We start from the raw sequence: 18051 nt of genomic DNA on the forward strand, positions 1-18051 counted from the left end.
GAAGACCGCGGTGGGTATTTTGAGGTTTCCCCTGGGCTGGCGGGCGGCCTCCAAAAGGCCGCCCGCCAGCCCAGGGGAAAACGTCCTTCCCACGATGAAGCCGGCTCGTAATCGAGCCGGCGGAGTAGGAAGGTGCGACGGGTGCTACTGCACCCGTCGCATATTTTACTGTCTGCTAAGCAGACAGTGAAATACAAGCGGGGCCCTCTTACAGGGGCCCCTGCAGTGCCCATGCCATTGGCATGGGCACTGCAGGGGCCCCCAGGGGCCCCACGACACCCCCTACCGCCATCCTGATCCTGGCGGGCGAACCGCCAGGAACAGGATGGCGGTAGGGGGGTGTCAGAATCCCCTCGGCGGCGCAGCAAGCTGCGCCGCCTTGGAGGATTCCAACGGGCAGTGGTAAACCGGCGGGAGACCGCCGGTTTACCCTTTCTGACCGCGGCTGAACCGCCGCGGTCAGAATGCCCTCGGGAGCACCGCCAGCCTGTTGGCGGTGCTCCCGTGGTCGGTGGCCCTGGCGGCCACCGGCCGCCAGGGTCAGAATGACCCCCTGAGTCTGATCCCGCACCATGTGACACCTGTCGGCCTAATCCGACTTTGTTCCGGCTAACTAGCAGTGCCTCTTCTCCACCCAAGAGCAGGGATGATTGGGGTAACCAGGTGCATGAGATACATGACTCCTCAGGCGAATAGGGGTCACTCAGATCTCATCCGTTTCTTTCAGTTACATTAGTCTCACATATGCAAGGACAATCCGAGGCAGATTAAAGTTCAATTAGGTTTTATTGAAGTAACTGCATCTTAGATAATAAAGTATGTATTGCAATAACTAGGACGATGAAGCACAATAAGATTAAAATTGTGACAAGGAGAGTAAAACACAAGATTAGTGCTACCATATTGTCACTAAGATTTGTAGGGATAGTTCCTACCTAAGCTATGTTAGAGCACAGCATGTTAAGCTCTAGTTCTGCCTTTCAGGTTCCCCCTGGGAAGACATCATCCCCCATACCTGAGTAAGAGTCTACATAGGCAGCTGCAGCGAAGCAATCAGCATTCAGCATACAGTCATGGTCATCTGGCTGGAATCTTCCTCTAATATAAATGGGTCAAAGTAGTGTTTTTATAATGAAACATCTGATGTTCAAAGAAAGGGCCCCTACATAAGAGTGCGTATGTCTCTGTGAACATTGGAGACAAAGCGTACCACTTTTGCCGGCAACCTATCTCACTGCAGCCTTGAGAAAAGCACAGAGTGAAAGAAATGTCTTCGGAACGCAGTGCTGACCTAGGCGAAGAACAGCTAGATAGAGATAATAAAACAAGACCGCAAATGTGGCTAAAATAATATAACGAAGCTAAATCAAATATATCTAGGCTAAAGTGCACAGCAGGCCTACTTTGCTAAAATAACATTTATAAAATTATAGCAAAAAATGGCTACACAACAACAGGTTCCCTAAATAGAAGTCACAACAGATATACAACCCCTAAACAAGCTACATATGGAAATAACTAAGGACATCAAATTATGAGATATGTCCCACACGTGCATGTACCCAGTCCGCTGTAAATGAGAGGGGAAGGCTGACATCAAGTACAGCAGAGGAAAATGTGATATCCTGGACTGTTTGACCACAATTGTGCATGTGTCTGTCTGCAGGTGAGTGTGCATTGTTCTGCTAAGTAGCAATCATGAAGAGGCTAGATCCCTGCTCAAAAAACCCAAACACCCCAGCTCTCACAACCTGAACGTATGACATTGTCAGGGGCCTGATGCATGTGCACAGGGGGCTTAATAAACTGGAGCTCCATTAACCTGCCCCTTCACAGGCAACCCTGGGTTTGTGTTGCCATACAAACTCACACAGTAGTGATGATTAGTAGGCTGCATTTATGCCAGACAGCAACACTTCTATATAGTGGTATGCCACTGTATGTGACAGTCAGAACAAACATGATGGGGACAAATGTGAGTGCCTAGTTGGTGGCATGCACACATATACCACATACCTCAGCACACATGTGCCACTGTAATGGCTGAGGTATGGTAATGTGTATGAATTCTGAACAAAAGGCAACCTAGCACAAAAGTAAGGGCATAGGTATCACAAGATCAGTGACTGTAAGAAATGACCTTCACATGTGTTCTGACATACAGAAACATAGGTGGAAACTGATGTGACTACACATACATTTGTCAAATGCAAACCTGTGTCAATGTAGGATGTTAGTAATGTGAGGATTCACATCCCATGTACACACAACCGTGGCCATATGTAACAGAATGTACATTACATATGTCTTTGCACACACACACAGCATATACCAACCTTTAGTAACACGTGTACATACCATCTCCTGCAATTAAGATGCATGGGGAACCGTGTGTAGCAGAGCATCACACAGTAAAAACTACCACAAAGTTGACACACATGCACACACAAATTGGCAGGATGTCAACCCAGTCCTAGTCCACTGCATACTCTGAGTACAAATTCTCATGGTTGTCACATGCCTTACCATGTGTTGGACATAGGCCATCATATATATTGTATTGTTAGTATGTGTGCATTTGTATATCAGACATAACAATGTAGTACTCCCACAAATTAGTAATCAACACATATGTACACCCATAGTACACATTTGCTAACATGTATGTGGACACAGTGTAGCTACACATGCACATATACACAAAGTATGAGTAATCACATGCAGCAGACTCAATAACAGACCTATGTATTCAACATGTCAGTCACCGTTATGACATGACAGGATACTTACACACACACATGTACCCATACCATATATACAACATGGTTGCATAGCCCATGTGACATGGTAAGTGAATCTGGGTGCACACAAGGCCTACATTGCAAAATTCCCTGCATTCCTGTCATGTGTAAAAGAAAATGATGCAAACACCTCAAATCTACAATCTGCAATGTCAGTAAAAGGACACCTGGGCCCTGAGCGTCTATCACACATTCACGGTCTTTTCACGCACTGTGGTGAAAAATCAACGCATGACCGTCATGTGTCAAAAATTTAGACGCAAACATCTAGACCTCATACTTTTCTCCACAGTTAAAAGACACCTGGACTCTGAGCATCTATCACATGTTCACAGGCCTTTTCACGCACGATGTGGAAAAACATGATTCACGACCATCATGCATCAAAACCTTACACACATACGCATATACCATACTATTCTCCTAAGCTACAAGACACCTAGCCCCTGAACATCTATTGCACATTCACAGGCATTTTCATGCAAAATAGGAAAAATAATCTATGCATGACCATCATGTACCAAAAGAAAATGATGCATGACTGGAAACGTGAAGTACAGGCCCAGGAAGTGATGAAATAGGACATCCTGCCTGGAAACGTGGTACAGTGAGTCCATTTTGACTTTCACTTCACAGTCTGTGACTGTGTGAGGGTGTGTGGCACTTGTGCTGTTGGAGGTTTGGAGTGTTTTGAGAGTTTATTGTGCTGTGTCCTGTAGCTGTTGTGTTTTACATGTCATTTAACCTGTCTTTTGTATTGTAAGTGTTCTGTTTCTCTCTCTGTATTGTGGACTGTTTGTCTGGGGTAGTGTAGTTGTTGGGGTAGGTGGGGTGGATGTAGGGACATCTTTTTTTTCAGGTGAACTTCATTTGTAGTCCATTATGTTACGGAAAGGTAGGATGGCCAGGATATTGGCTGATGAGCAGGGGTTTTCATATGGCTGGTACAGCACTACCTCCCCATGATCGTGGCTGGTACTGGGTGACCGTGTCATACAAGGCTACCCAAACAGAGTCCAGGAAGCTGCAGTGGGGCAAGGCGCTCCACCACCTGTCAAGAGTGTTTGTGACAGGAAGAAATTACCACTAACTGAAGCACTGCTGGGCAGACTTCATAACAAGGCAGCAAAATCTGCTGGATCATCTGGGCATCGAGATTGGTGGAGAAGTTGGTAAGTATCCCATTTCCATACAAAGTCCGTTTTTGCATGTGCATGACAGTTGCAGAAACGGTTGAGTGCTGCATGTCATGGTTATTGATCTGGACATGTCGTATGCTACCTGTATGAAGAGCCCCAGTGCCACCTTAGGCCTGCCATTCAAATGTACAATAATGAGGCTGAGGCGGGCCAGGTGTTCCATTTTCCCTGCACAACCGTTACAAAGTGTTGTGATGCATGCATAGGGCAACTCGGTATTGAGCAGCACAACATGAGACCTGCGCTATGCATTATGTATGGGAGGGGGTCCCAAAACCTGTTTGGGGGGCAAATGTATAAGCCACTAGGAAAAATTAGAAATACTTAAATTCCATACTCCATGCACTGTGAACGGCTGCTGAGAGCAGGTGTGATATGGGGGCATATAAATGTATGTGATGGGCCCCCATGTTCTCGTCAGTGGTCTTGATGATCTGCTGTGTTGCAATTTCTGCTGAGTACATCATTTTCCTACACATAAGTAGATGAGGTTGGACCCTATCTGCATCATGATATGCCTTAATGCTCATTAGGCGCACACATGGTGGGGGTAAGGGGTGCACTGAGAACCACAAGGACTGTAGTGATGCACTTGGTAATATACCACTGTCGTTCAATCGGCTCTTTTGTGTCATTGGCCAAGGCCATGTAAATCAGCTTGACAATGCACTGGGTCCAGCCTACTACCGCTTTCCTCCTCCTCTACATTTTGTATCAGATACACCCTAAAATATGTTTATTACCACACACACATGTGCTGAATTAGTTCCCCAGGCCTGCCGTATCTCACATACAGTATGGGGCTGCCTGCATCTCCTCCATCACTGGGACATTACTCAGTAATCTGCACCAACAAACGCATCCTTGCACCACAGAGCAAGTGTGTTTGTGTTGGGGCATATGTCTATACCCATCTTCTTCTCCCTCCATGGACAATTAATGGTATACCATGCAAACAATGGCTGGCCACACACTATTGGCAATACACCCATGATGTCAATCAGTCAATGTGCAGTTAGGCACAACTATTTTCACTTTAGTAAACTCCCGTAGCATTACTGATTGGGTGTGTGCCTTGTGATGGCTAACACATAATATTTACTTCACACAAGGATGTATCGCGGCATTCCTCAACACGTTGGAATACACAGACAACCCCTAGGTACTTGTTTGTCAGTTTGCTGTGCCAAAGAGGTGGATGTGTAGAACATCTGGGGCAGGCTCAAATGCTATGGGTGTCTCAATAGTATAGCCACTGCAATAGCCATTGCATGCCCCTCAGATGCAGTATACAGTGTCATGCAGTCACATATGGTCATGGAGATGTAGAGCTAACAAACACCTGCATGACAATGACATGTATAAATGGTGCAGTGAAAAGCACCAGAGGAATGTCAGGGACAGTGATGGTTTGTAGGTGTGTGGGTCTAAATTATCCGAGATTTTGTGTGATTGACTGATCATAGATGTTTGTCAGTTGCTCTGATCTACCACTTGGATGGCTTGCTCACTCAGCCTAACAAGTTGACAGAGAACAATGTTGTCCATTAACTGATAGGTACAAATTACACTAAGCTGTAGTGTGGTCATTTTTAAGTATTCTTTGCGCATTTGCTTCAGGCGTTAGGCCTTTGTGCGCTTTGCCTTGGATGTATTTTATTCCTTTGCTTGCAGTATAGAGCCTCTGTGCACTTTGCTCTAAATGCATTTTATTCAGCTTCGTACAGCTATTTTTCAAATAGCCAGTTCTACGGTCTTGTTTTATTTTTTATATCACACTGTTTAGCCTACTTCAGCACTGGAGTTCAATAACACATTCTTGTTCACTCTGTGCTTCAGTCAAGGATACAGTCTGGTACATTGCCGATAGACGTGGTAGGAGTTTAGTCTTTGGATTGCAGATATACATTCTTGCGTAGGGACATTTTATGATCACACTGACATGTTAGTTATAAAAACACTTCCTTATCCTAATACAAGAAAGAGGGAGATTCCGACCTGGTAACCACAACTAGATGCTGACTGCCCTGTTGCAGATGCCGAACCAGATCGCAGGCCTTTGCTCAGGTATGAGGGTTGATGTCTCCCCCGGGAATCTGAAAGGCAAGTTAGTAGCTTAACATGCTGTGCTTGAAATATAACTTACTGATAGAGAATAGAATCTATTAACACCATGATAGCGTTGTTTTTATGTTTCACTCTCATCGTGACTATTTCAATCCTACTGTGTTGTATTGTTCTGGTTATTGCGGCTCATGCCTTATTATCTAAAATACAGTCATTTTATTAAAAACAATCTATAAATCTTAAACTGCCTTTGTCATTTATATATGAGATCATACTGTAAATGAGAGAGCTGGTTGGAACCTGAGTGACCACGACTTCCCTGAAAAGTTCTGAAGATGTCTTGCGCTCGGCTGCCCAATCATCCCTCCCCCTTGGGAGAGATGAGGCACTGCTAGTTAGCCGGAGCAAAACCGGATTGAAGGTGACAGAGGTCCTTCGAAGTGGGTCAGACTCAGTCCCCCACAACCGTAACGACCCTGTTAACTAGAAATCCAGTAGTCTCATTTAGGATAATGAGAGCCCACGCGACATGGCGCCGCCAACGATTGGTCTGACTCTAATTTTCGGGCCCGACTAACTCACTCGGTCTCATATATATATTGACTCATCAGTTCCGTTAACGGAGACGTCCGTGGCGCTGAGGATTTCCGCCACCGCAATATAGGTAGTTCCTATTATTTTGTGGTTGGTTGTTCAAGCTTGAACTCTGAAAGGAAAACCCCGATATTGGTGTGCCTTCTCTGAACTAGCGCTGTTTTCATAATGGGGAATCCCCAAATAATGAACATTGCAGTTAATATGCGACATCCGCTCACGGCACATCTGCTAGCACATGGTCTAACGAACCAGGCGGGTCCAGTCACGTTTGTGGTGGATGCCCATGCAGCCTATAGAACAGAACTTTTTTATTCTTGGGTCGTATTTCCAGCAGTTGATGGGAATTCACACACATTTCACAATTACACTCTTGCAAATGTCCCTGGACAATACAGGGCATATGCATATTTAGAAATACCTTTATCTTATCAAGAACATAATAATTGGCTTGATGGCGCCCTACCCCACACCATCGCACCTGTTAGGCTAGGTCCACTAAGTAATGATGGTCCTACCTGGCCTTTATTGGCTACTTATACACCACATCCAGCGGTTGCTAACTTGACGGTGGCTGAAGTTCGTCGTTTATACACAGAATTAACGGCTACATATAGACGTTTAGTACAATTTGTGATGCAGACACTCAACACAAACCCAGTGCGTGCTGCTCCGGCACAACCACATGCAGTGGTTCCGGGTATCAATCCGTCCACTGTGCACTCAGTTATGGGCAAAGTACCGGCTAAACGAGAGGAGACTCCATTTTGGCTGGCGCAAATGTGTTTGCCGTTTGGTATGGTTCCTACAGTGGACCATTGTAATACATGGGGCACGGTATTTGCCGTGCTCTACACTACAGCACACGGTACACCGACATTGGCTAATTTACTGGAGGTGCCCAAACAAATTCAAGATGAATATGGGGCTGCCCCGGCCTTAGATTTAGGGATGCAACTGATGGGCAATTTTGCCGCAGTATCTTCCATCATATTGAGTAATCTAAAAGGGGAGGCAGTAGCACTAGCGGTGCGTATGCGTCTTTGAGACGTCCCGCTGCTAAATCAAGAGCGGAAACTGCTGAGAATAATAGCGGAAACGTATTCAAGTATCGGTCATGATAGCCTAGGGGCTAGACCGCAAAAACCACAGTTTCAGGGTAAGAGTAGTAAGGAAAGTATTAAACAACAGCAACCTGAGGGTACTAAAAAGCGCTGGGAGAAAAAACAACAAACACCTAAGAAAGAAAGGGGAGAATCTCCGAGACCGGAGACCCCTCAGACTAGGTATAATCTCAGAAATAGGGATAATTTGAAGACGCCTGATAGATATCAATATACTGATACACGCCAATCTCGTTCCTTTCAGGACTCATCGGAAAAGAGAAGTGAGAGAGGTGGGCGGTCAGAGCGGAGAACTGAGTACGAGAAACCGAGACAGGAATCACAACGCTCATTGGAGGTTTCTGTAAAGAAAGAAGAGAAACCGATCCACCAAAAACAGCAGTTTAAAAAGAAAAAAGTGGCAGCGGTCTCAGTTAGAAATGCCACACAAGAAGAGAGTTCTCTTGAAGAACAAGACATGGGCACTAGCACTGTTAGACAGCGCGGCAGAGGTCACAATAGTTCGCCGGAATCTTCTAGAGCATCTGGAGGTGAAAGCAACTGATGACTTCATACAAGTTGAAACAGCAGATATGCGTGTCTCTGATCCCGATAGAGTTTATACAGTAACTTTACAATTAGAAGGGGACATTGAACGCACAATAAACGCCATCTTTTGGGATCGTGTAGTCAAACTGTATGACATTCTGCTAGCCGAACAGGATTGGCCCCCAGACTTTGTTCGCGACTGTCCAGTTGGGGAGGAGGTGATTACAAATTCATTCTCACCACTTGTTCCGGAAGAACTCGCAGGGTCCTATAGCATCAAATGGGCTCTGGCACAAGCACCCGCCTTATATAGAAATCATGTGGGGTGGGATAGGGATTCACCTTATCATGTAATTCCAATTAAAGGCAAGCCTCAGCCACAACCGCAATATCCTATAAAATTTGAAGCAAGGGCATCGGTACGGAACATACTTACACAATTGGAGTACCAGGGAATAATTGCACCCTGTGTCTCGCCGATGAATAATCCCTTATTTCCTGTAACTAAACCGGACCATTCTTATAGGATAGTGGTGGATTACAGACATTTAAATGGACATGCATGCACATATGCAATACAAAATTCACACAGCGCAGCGCTCATGAATAATATTGTGCGTATAAAATACAAAACGACTTTGGATATCTCGAATGGTTTCTTCTGCCAGAATATAGTGCCCGAAAGTAGGGATTTTACTAGCTTTAGTGCGTTTGGCTCTCAGAATTTTTTTTGACGTTTGCCTCAGGGGTATAACAATAGCCCAGGACTGTTTTCGTCTCGTGTGACTGAAATTTTGAACGAGTTGGACCCTGAAGCATTGTCATATGTCGATGATATATATCTGACAGATGACGAGTTACTACAACATTTAAGGCGGGTAGCCCGCATTGTTGTGGGATTTGCCGAAATTGGCTATAAATTTAACTTCAAAAAGTCAAAAATTGCCTTCCTCAGTGTCATTTTCCTGGGATATGAGCTGTCGAATGAGGGCAAGAGCTTTGCGCCACACTTTTTTGAAAAATGTGCACAGTTGCAATCTCCTAATACGATTAAGAAACTCCAGTCGTTGTTGGGATTTCTAAATTTTGGCAGAACTTACATTCCTGATTATGCTACACGTATAAAACCATTATACGAGTTGATCCGCCCTAATTTTTCGAGTAGATTTTGGACAATTGAGCATACACATATTCTTCGAGATTTGCAAACTGATCTCTTAGCTGCAAAGCATTTACACACACGGGACAATAAAACACATTTGGTCATCAGGGTTATAGCTGGGGCCTTTGGGTTTACGTATGTCACCTTTAATGAGGGTGAGACAGTCCCGATAGGATACAAGTCCCACTTGTATTCTGCTGCAGTACAACGTTTTGCACAGACGGAGAAAATTCTCACTGCTGTACAGATGGCTGTGATTAAAGAAAGGCCTCTTGCCCAGGGTTAACGCATCATTGTCTTTTCCCTGATTCCAGCCTTAGAGGCTGTTACAAAAGCGAGTGTTCCTAATGCGAAAGCGCTACACCCGCAATGGATACAATGGGCTACGTCTTTGACAGCCACTGATGTAGATTACATTTTTGACCCAAAACTGCAGACTCAGGAATGTCTTCAATATGAAATAGAATACCCAGTTCCCGCTGGCACATTGCCTATTGATCAATATCAGTGGTCATGTACACCAATGGTTCTGCGCAACCTGTGGTTGGGACTAAACAACAGTATTCTGCTGCATGTCGGTGGTGAGCGGCCATGTGGAGGGGGAGAAATTCTGCCCCCAACATACTTATACACAGACCTTGGGAGACTGTACGGCACAGTTGGCTGAGCTGAAAGCTCTGTTATTAGCCTTGGAACATGCGGATCCGGCACAGTTTACACTGCTTGTTTGTGATTCCTATTACTGTGTTCAGTCTTTCAATTAATATTTGCATTACTGGAGGTTAAATGGGTTCAGAGATTCCAAGGGCAACACCATAAAACACAGGTTACTGTGGGGGAAGGTTGCGGATCTGAAGGAAACGCTTCCTAAGGTCCATGTTGTGCATACACTTGGACACCAGCGCGTTGGAATACACGTTGCTGGAAATACTTTGGCTGATGAAGCCGCGAAATCGGCCACAGTAACTTGTTCGAGTTCCAAACCAGACACAGAGATTTTGGCTGCCATAAAGGCTACGGCTGATGGCACGCCATATCCTAAAGGATTCCCTTCTAAATATCATTATTCCATGGGTAGTATGCTAAACGCTGAAGTTAAAATCCCAGGCGTTGGTGTACGCGACATGCCCAGTAAAATTGTGCGTCCTCAATTGATTACTGCAGCTCATGAGGGGGTGGCATCTGCACATGCTGGCGTAACAGCCACTATTTCACTCTTACAGGCCCGTTACTGGTGGCCTGGTCTCTATAAAGAGACAAAGCAGTATGTCCTTTGTTGTGACATCTGTCAACAAATTAAAGTTTCCACGGCTAGGCGCCCGCAGCAGACGCCCCTTCTAATATCGAATAAACCATTGCAGTGTGTGTACTTGGATCACTGTGGTCCACTGACACCGGATAATGCATACAAATATATATTGGTAGCTGTAGATTTGTGCTCCAGATTTGTGTGGGTCTGGCCACAGCGCTCGGCTGACGCTCGAACTGTTATTAAAGATTTGCGCATCTTTGTCGATACATATGCAGTTGCGGCTTTTCATTCGGACCAGGGCCCTGATTTTGCCTCTAAGACATTCAGGGACGACATGGTTTCATTGGGGGTCCAGCTCCAGTTCTCGTCTCCATTTCATCCCGAGGAAAATTCTGTTGTGGAGCGTTTAAATCGCGATTCAAAGCAATCCTTAACGGCCAGAGTTATAGGTACGGGTTGTAGCTGGCTAGTCCACCTGTATGGAGTACAGAGAGCACTGAATAACTTGCCTAGAAGGTCCCTGGGGGGTCGTACTTCATATGAGCGCCTGTTCGGAACACAAATGTATGTTCCTGATCTAGATGGTCCTGGTGTGGAGGCGGCAGATACGCGTTTTGACATAAATGATCTTGTCACTGTTTTGAAGGATTTACAACAATTCCGTGAAGATAACTCTTCTGCCAGTGCTGCCTCCACAGGAATTAAGGATGAACCAGTAACGCCTACTGGTTGGATTCCCAGAATTGGGGATCTTGAGCGTGAAAAGGTCGCAGTGAAAAAAGAATTTGGCCCTTCGTATCGAGCGCCAGTCCCTGTACTAGGGATCAACGGCACAAGAACTGTGATTTTGCCGCCGTTGCAAGGGGCCAAAGAAAATCGCTTTGTATCAATTGACAATGTCAAGTTAGAACATGTGGCCGATTCTGCACAGCAGACCAAGAGGAACGCCCAGTAGTTCCCGAATCCCTCTCACTACTGGGGACGATGTTCCGCTGCAGGTGATTTGCACCTACGCTGTTTCCTCTCTGAGCTTGGGGAGGGTGGAAGCTGATCTTGCGATTGTTCCACTAACGACAAATAATTTGGAATCTTTTGATCTGTGACTACTGATGTTGCTGAAGGTGTTATCTACGGTGCACCACGGCGAGAGACACAATCTGCTCCTTTGTTTACGGTTGCACCTTTTGCGAGAACTGCCTCCGGCTGCTTTAATGGCAATGATGATACCGTGTCGGACTCTTCGTCCTCTTCAACACCAGCCTTGGGTCCACGTAAGCTGCTGTATTGGCTCAAACACACGTATTTTGTTGTTCCTTGGAACTATCTGTGGCTTTTCATGACTGTGATGGCTTTTTTCCTATGGCTGGGGTTTGTTGTTTCCTTTTTTCTGATGATACATGGCCATTTTCTTCCTGAACGATCTGAGATTGAGCAGGTGGAGAAGGTGTTGAAGCCGCATTTTTCATCACATATGGTTCGAAGAGACTTGTCCTTTGTGAACATTTCTGCTGTACCAATTCCGGACGGGATTGTGTGGGATAGAGTAATGTTTGATATATATGGTCCCACTGAAATAATTCAGATTCCGTATGTTCTTAAGTTATCAATGAATGATGTAGTTATACCAGCCATTGTGTCTGATGATTGGGATGTGAAGACAGTTGATTCTATGTTGACAGAATTGCAGTATTATACTGTCTATGAAAATGAAGATGCTTACCAGTTTAGAGATAATTATGGTGATATGTTTTGTTACAATTATTATGGACACCACTTTATTCATAAAGCCAGTAGGCCTAAATCGATATTTGAATATATGCAATGGGAACATTGCCCGACTCCACCACAGGGAAGTTCTAAAACTTACTCTGACAAATTTGCATATTTTTCTGGGCATCATCAACAGAGTGCTAAGTCTTACTATTTTAAAGTTACTCCGCATACTAATAAGCAAATGTTGTTGACCGATACTAAATTACTGTATTCCAATTCGTTTGTATCCCAACTGTCTATTGAAGGGTATGAATACTGGTCCAAAACTGTTGATTTGAAAAGTGTTTGGGGAACAAGAAATTGGCAAATGCGGGGTAGGCAAACATTGTTTGGGCATGTGTTATTCCTGTTCAAATGATTTTCTTAAATGACACTGTACAACAGACTAGCTGTTTGGGCTTAGCAACAATTAGAGAATTGAATATGCCTGGCATAACTGTCCCTTCCAAAATGAAAGATTAGCAGCATTATATTAATGCCACATTTAGCGAGCTTACAGACTGGGTCCAGAATGGTACGCTTAACACTTCATTGACACGTTCAGGCGGGTGGTTATTGTGGCCCATAGACACTAATGGGTGTTATCAACGTTTTGTCACCTCTTCTGGGGGGTTTGGGCTAGTAGGGCAGACCCTCGTTACATATCACCAGAACATGCTGATATTGTTACTACATATAGCGTGGGGAAACTTTGTCAACAATGGTTAAAATCATCCACACTAGATGCGGTTAAGACACATCTCACGTTACTGTCTAATTATACTGACTTGCAAGATTTTTTGTCAGGTCCAAGAATGCCCCAGAAGAAACGTTTCTTGTATGAAGTGTACAATGAGATATGGAAACTTTCACAACAGGAGGCAGCGGCCCGGTTGAGGCAGATAGATCAGGAGAATTTGAAACAGGCATTGTCTGTTGTGGATAATGGAATGCATACCCTGTCCTACCGTGTATATACGATTGACAACATTGTTTCCTCTGCTATAGACATTATTAGATCAGATATGTCTTCTTTATATCATGGGCAGAGTCAAACGCGGTCCATTATGCAGTTAGGTTGGACTCTACAGACATTAAAGGCAGGTCGCGTTCCGTGGCAGCACATCAGAGCCAAGGAGATATTTTTTTCCTTTAATTTGACGCGTCAGCAGCAACTGATGGCTAAAAAGGAGGCGACATATGTGATGTTGAATATTGAAAAGTTGGAGAAGTTGCCTTTTACTGTGGCTGAGATTCCGTCAGCTGAATGGTTAATACACAGGGTTATAAATTTGCCTATTTCCACTCTGCAATTCACTTCTTGTTTGAAGCATATTCCGGTGGGCAGATATGAGAAATTGGGAGACAGTTACATACATGAGGTGTGGGAGCTTCCCTTTTTATACAGATGTCTTAATGGTATGAGAGAGGTTTTTCTTAGCGGTAGCGAATGTGAGACTTCTGTCAGCCATTCGATGGTTTGTAAGCAGCTGTCCTTGCATGGGGTGTGTAATGCCTTGGTTGCAAATTTAGCTTGCTATCTAAAGGGAGTTCCAGTCCCCGTGATTAAAAACACATTCCAGGTGCTTTCAAATGGCAGCTACGTCCTTCTTAACAGTGAAGCCTGTTGTGGCATGCGGGCTGGAATAGTTTACGTGGTTGTTGTCACCAAGGCCGTTACGTGCTGCGGAAATGTGTTGTTTGCCCCCACTCAATTTAGGGAGGTAGCAGACATCTGGCCTCACATTGCTACTTCCAAGGTGAATTTCGACAAGTTGAGTCGACTAAAGGCTCTATTGTTTCAAAAGCATGTGGCCCTTACATCTGCAAGCGAGACCTACGCACTTCAGATGGCGAGGTCATCAGCAGAAATACAGTCCCTTTTAAATACTAACTTTCCGAGCCACTTTGGTGAACTTGTGGGACATATATTTAATGCGTCCAGCACTGCTGGAATTGCAATTTTTTTTAAAGCCTTTGGTGTTGGGTTTGCTCATGCCTTCTCTTCCATATTCCGTTTGATACCTTCGGCTATTCATTCTATTTTTGGAAGCATCTTTGGAGGATTTCCGATAACTTTGGCTTTATTGGCTGGTGTTTTGCTATTGCTGTTTTTCTTCCGCAATGGCTGTCCCGCCGCGACAAGATCCAATATGGGCGCTCCCATCAGCGCAGCTGTGTCGTGAGCGCATGATGCGGCATTTTGGATCAACACTCCTTGGACATTTGGAGTGTGACTGGTCTCTGTCATTCCGGCCAGTTTTGGATGGTGTGCAACCCGTGTTTCGGTGCCTATGATGCTCATTTGAACATGCAATAGCTCTCTGTCTCTCACTGCAGCGCCCCCCAGTGGTTGATGCTAATCTGTTGATGTTCCCAATTAGGGCTCATTCCCAGACATGTGCACTGTGGTTGCATTTGCTTCGTGAGGCAGTTTACGAGATTCCCTTCCTGGAGGAAGATGGTATTGTCTCGGTCATTGGCCCTGCACGGGATGCCGCCTTGGATGGTTCTGGGGCTTTGGAACACACCTGCTCCATGATGGTATTTGGTGTGGATTTTCCGGTGTTGACATCTGCCGAAGAGGAGGATGTCCTGCTTTCCGTGTCTTCCATTTGAATTATTTTTTTTTTTTAAACTAAATTGACATTATATTGATTCGGCTTTACCATCACATGCTTGAAAAATTTAAAATTGGTTCTGTGCTTTCATGTCCTCTGGACTTGCCAAAATGTGTTTTGTATAATTTGATATCTGGGGCATCATATTATTTGTTTGATTAGAACCACTTCCTACCGACAAGGGGAGGGTGTAGTGTGGTCATTTTTAAGTATTCTTTGCGCATTCGCTTCAGGCGTTAGGCCTTTGTGCGCTTTGCCTTGGATGTATTTTATTCCTTTGCTTGCAGTATAGAGCCTACTGTTATTTTTCAAATAGCCGGTTCTACAGTCTTGTTTTATTTTTTATATCACACTGTTTAGCCTACTTCAGCACTGGAGTTCAATAACACATTCTTGGTCACTCTGTGCTTCAGTCAAGGATACAGTCTGGTACATTGCTGATAGATGTGGTAGGAGTTTAGTCTTTGGATTGCAGATATACATTCTTGCGTAGGGACATTTTGTGATCACACTGACATGTTAGTTATAAAAACACTTCCTTGTCCTAATACAAGAAAGAGGGAGATTCCGACCAGGGAACCACAACTAAACGCTGACTGCCCTGTTGCAGATGCCGAACCAGATCGCAGGCCTTTGCTCAGGTATGAGGGTTGATGTCTCCCCGGGGAATCTGAAAGGCAAGTTAGTAGCTTAACATGCTGTGCTCGAAATATAACTTACTGAGAGAGAATAGAATCTATTAACACCATGATAGCGTTGTTTTTATGTTTCACTCTCATCGTGACTATTTCAATCCTACTGTGTTGTATGGTTCTGGTTATTGCGGCTCATGCCTTATTATCTAAAATACAGTTGTTTTATTAAAAACAATCTATAAAACTTAAACTGCCTTTGTCATTTATATATGAGATCATACTGTAAATGAGAGAGCTGGTTGGGACCTGAGTGACCACGATTTCCCTAAGAAGTTCTGAAGATGTCATGCGCTCGGCTGCCCAATCATCCCTCCCCCTTGGGAGAGATGAGGCACTGCTAGTTAGTCGGAGCAAAACCGGATTGAAGGTGACAGAGGTCCTTCGAAGTGGGTCAGACTCAGTCCCCCACAACCGTAACGACCCTGTTAACTAGAAATCCAGTAGTCTCATTTAGGATAATGAGAGCCCACGCGAGAAAGCAATGTTTTCCAATCATGTCTTGCAGGTGGACCTCCGCCCTATACCGTTGGTGAAGTGGCCTGATTTGAAGACCCAGATGCAGCCAGTAAGTTTCATCTTGTGCATCATGTGTGCCAATCCAGGGTTTGGTGTGACTCAGTCTGAAGTATGGAATGCTATGAATTATGATTTTGCCTGACCAATGATATGATATTTTTTGACCTCAGATGTTGATATCATGTCTGTTGGAATGTTGTGTAATGAGAATGGCTTGCTTGTAGCACAAGGAGCAACATGTGCTGCCATGGAATTGTGTGTATTAGGAATTGGAATGGCTGGCCACATATTCATTGATGTCTACCATGATAGGTGTCAGGGCAGCTGTTTATGTACTTAGCATGCCTGTTGACAACCATTTTGTCGCAGTACTATTGACAGCACTGTGTGCCACACATAGCTTACACTTACTCAAAAGATGGTACTGATGTGGGTTATATCTTCAGAGGTCTCTAAAGGGCTTATGTAGGAGACACATGCACTACAGGTTCCTCACTACCCTTGAGATATATGTATTGAAGCTGTAGTACTGAAAGGACCCATACTGTGCTGGACAACAGTCAGTAGTGTACACAATTAATAGACAACTCAGCTCCATATGGTTGTGGGAAAAGCCTATGATTTTTCCCACGCCAGATCTCAGCCATTTTCATGACATGGTCCTGCCACCATGATATTTGTGAGTGATGTAGGTCCCATTATGTACGCATATGATGTGAATACTGTGTGTGTACCTGGTACTTTGATGATGTCTGACATGGATGTGCAATTGATGTATGATGTACCAGGATACTGTTGCAGCATCCAGTGAAGTGCCAAACTCACTGTGGGCCTAAGAGCACCCATACAGCCACCATGTGTGCGCTGTTTAACACATGTAGCACAACATAGCACAGGGTAGGGGGCTTTAGTTCTGTAATGTGTAGACAACTTTGATGTGCAGGTCAGGCTTTGGCCAAACTTTGTGGAAACATTGCATCAATTGTACATGTGGGCACATCATGGGCAATGGTGTGTCCCCTTGTAACGTATGCTCAGGCCAGGTCTTACACCAGGACACATAAACGATGATTGACCAAACCTTAGATTAGCCGGTGAGAAGTTTCTAGGCCTCCCATCAAATGGCCCCCCACCTTGCATCCATATGGCTGGGCAAGCCTTGCTGTTCCAACATGGGTGTTGAGGTGGTGGATTTCATGCACAACCCCCCTTATGCACAGGGACAAAGGAAATCCAGACTTGTTGGGGCATGTGATCCTCACAAGTTTAATGACATAAATTTGGATCATGGACAATTTACGCCACTCACCTCTGGGTGCTGATGGTTAACAATGGACAGCCGTCATCCTAGTGACATGTACATGATACTGTAGATGGCTGGTAGGAAATAGTCATAGATAAGGAGTAAGTCATTTTTGAGGAATGTGTGGTGGATTGTATGTGTTATCTGCAGTTGCACTGTACATAATATGTCTGTTCAAGTTCCACCCAAAGCTGAATCTGATGCTTAACTCTCCCCCTAATATTTCAGCTGCCAATATGACACCAGACCAGAGGCATGCATTTCACAAGAGGGTCGAACACTACTGGCACATAATGGAGGTGGAAGCAGGATACCACAGAATGGGATGGAGGTTCTTCAGGGAAAAGGCAACTGGAGAATGGCGTACGTTTGCACATAGTGGACCTCCATAGCAGCCACAGCCACACAAGGACAGTGTTGAAAAGACATCAGGGGTG

Source organism: Pleurodeles waltl, chromosome 3_2, assembly GCF_031143425.1.
Source record: "Pleurodeles waltl isolate 20211129_DDA chromosome 3_2, aPleWal1.hap1.20221129, whole genome shotgun sequence".
NCBI classification, from domain to species: Eukaryota; Metazoa; Chordata; class Amphibia; order Caudata; family Salamandridae; genus Pleurodeles; species Pleurodeles waltl.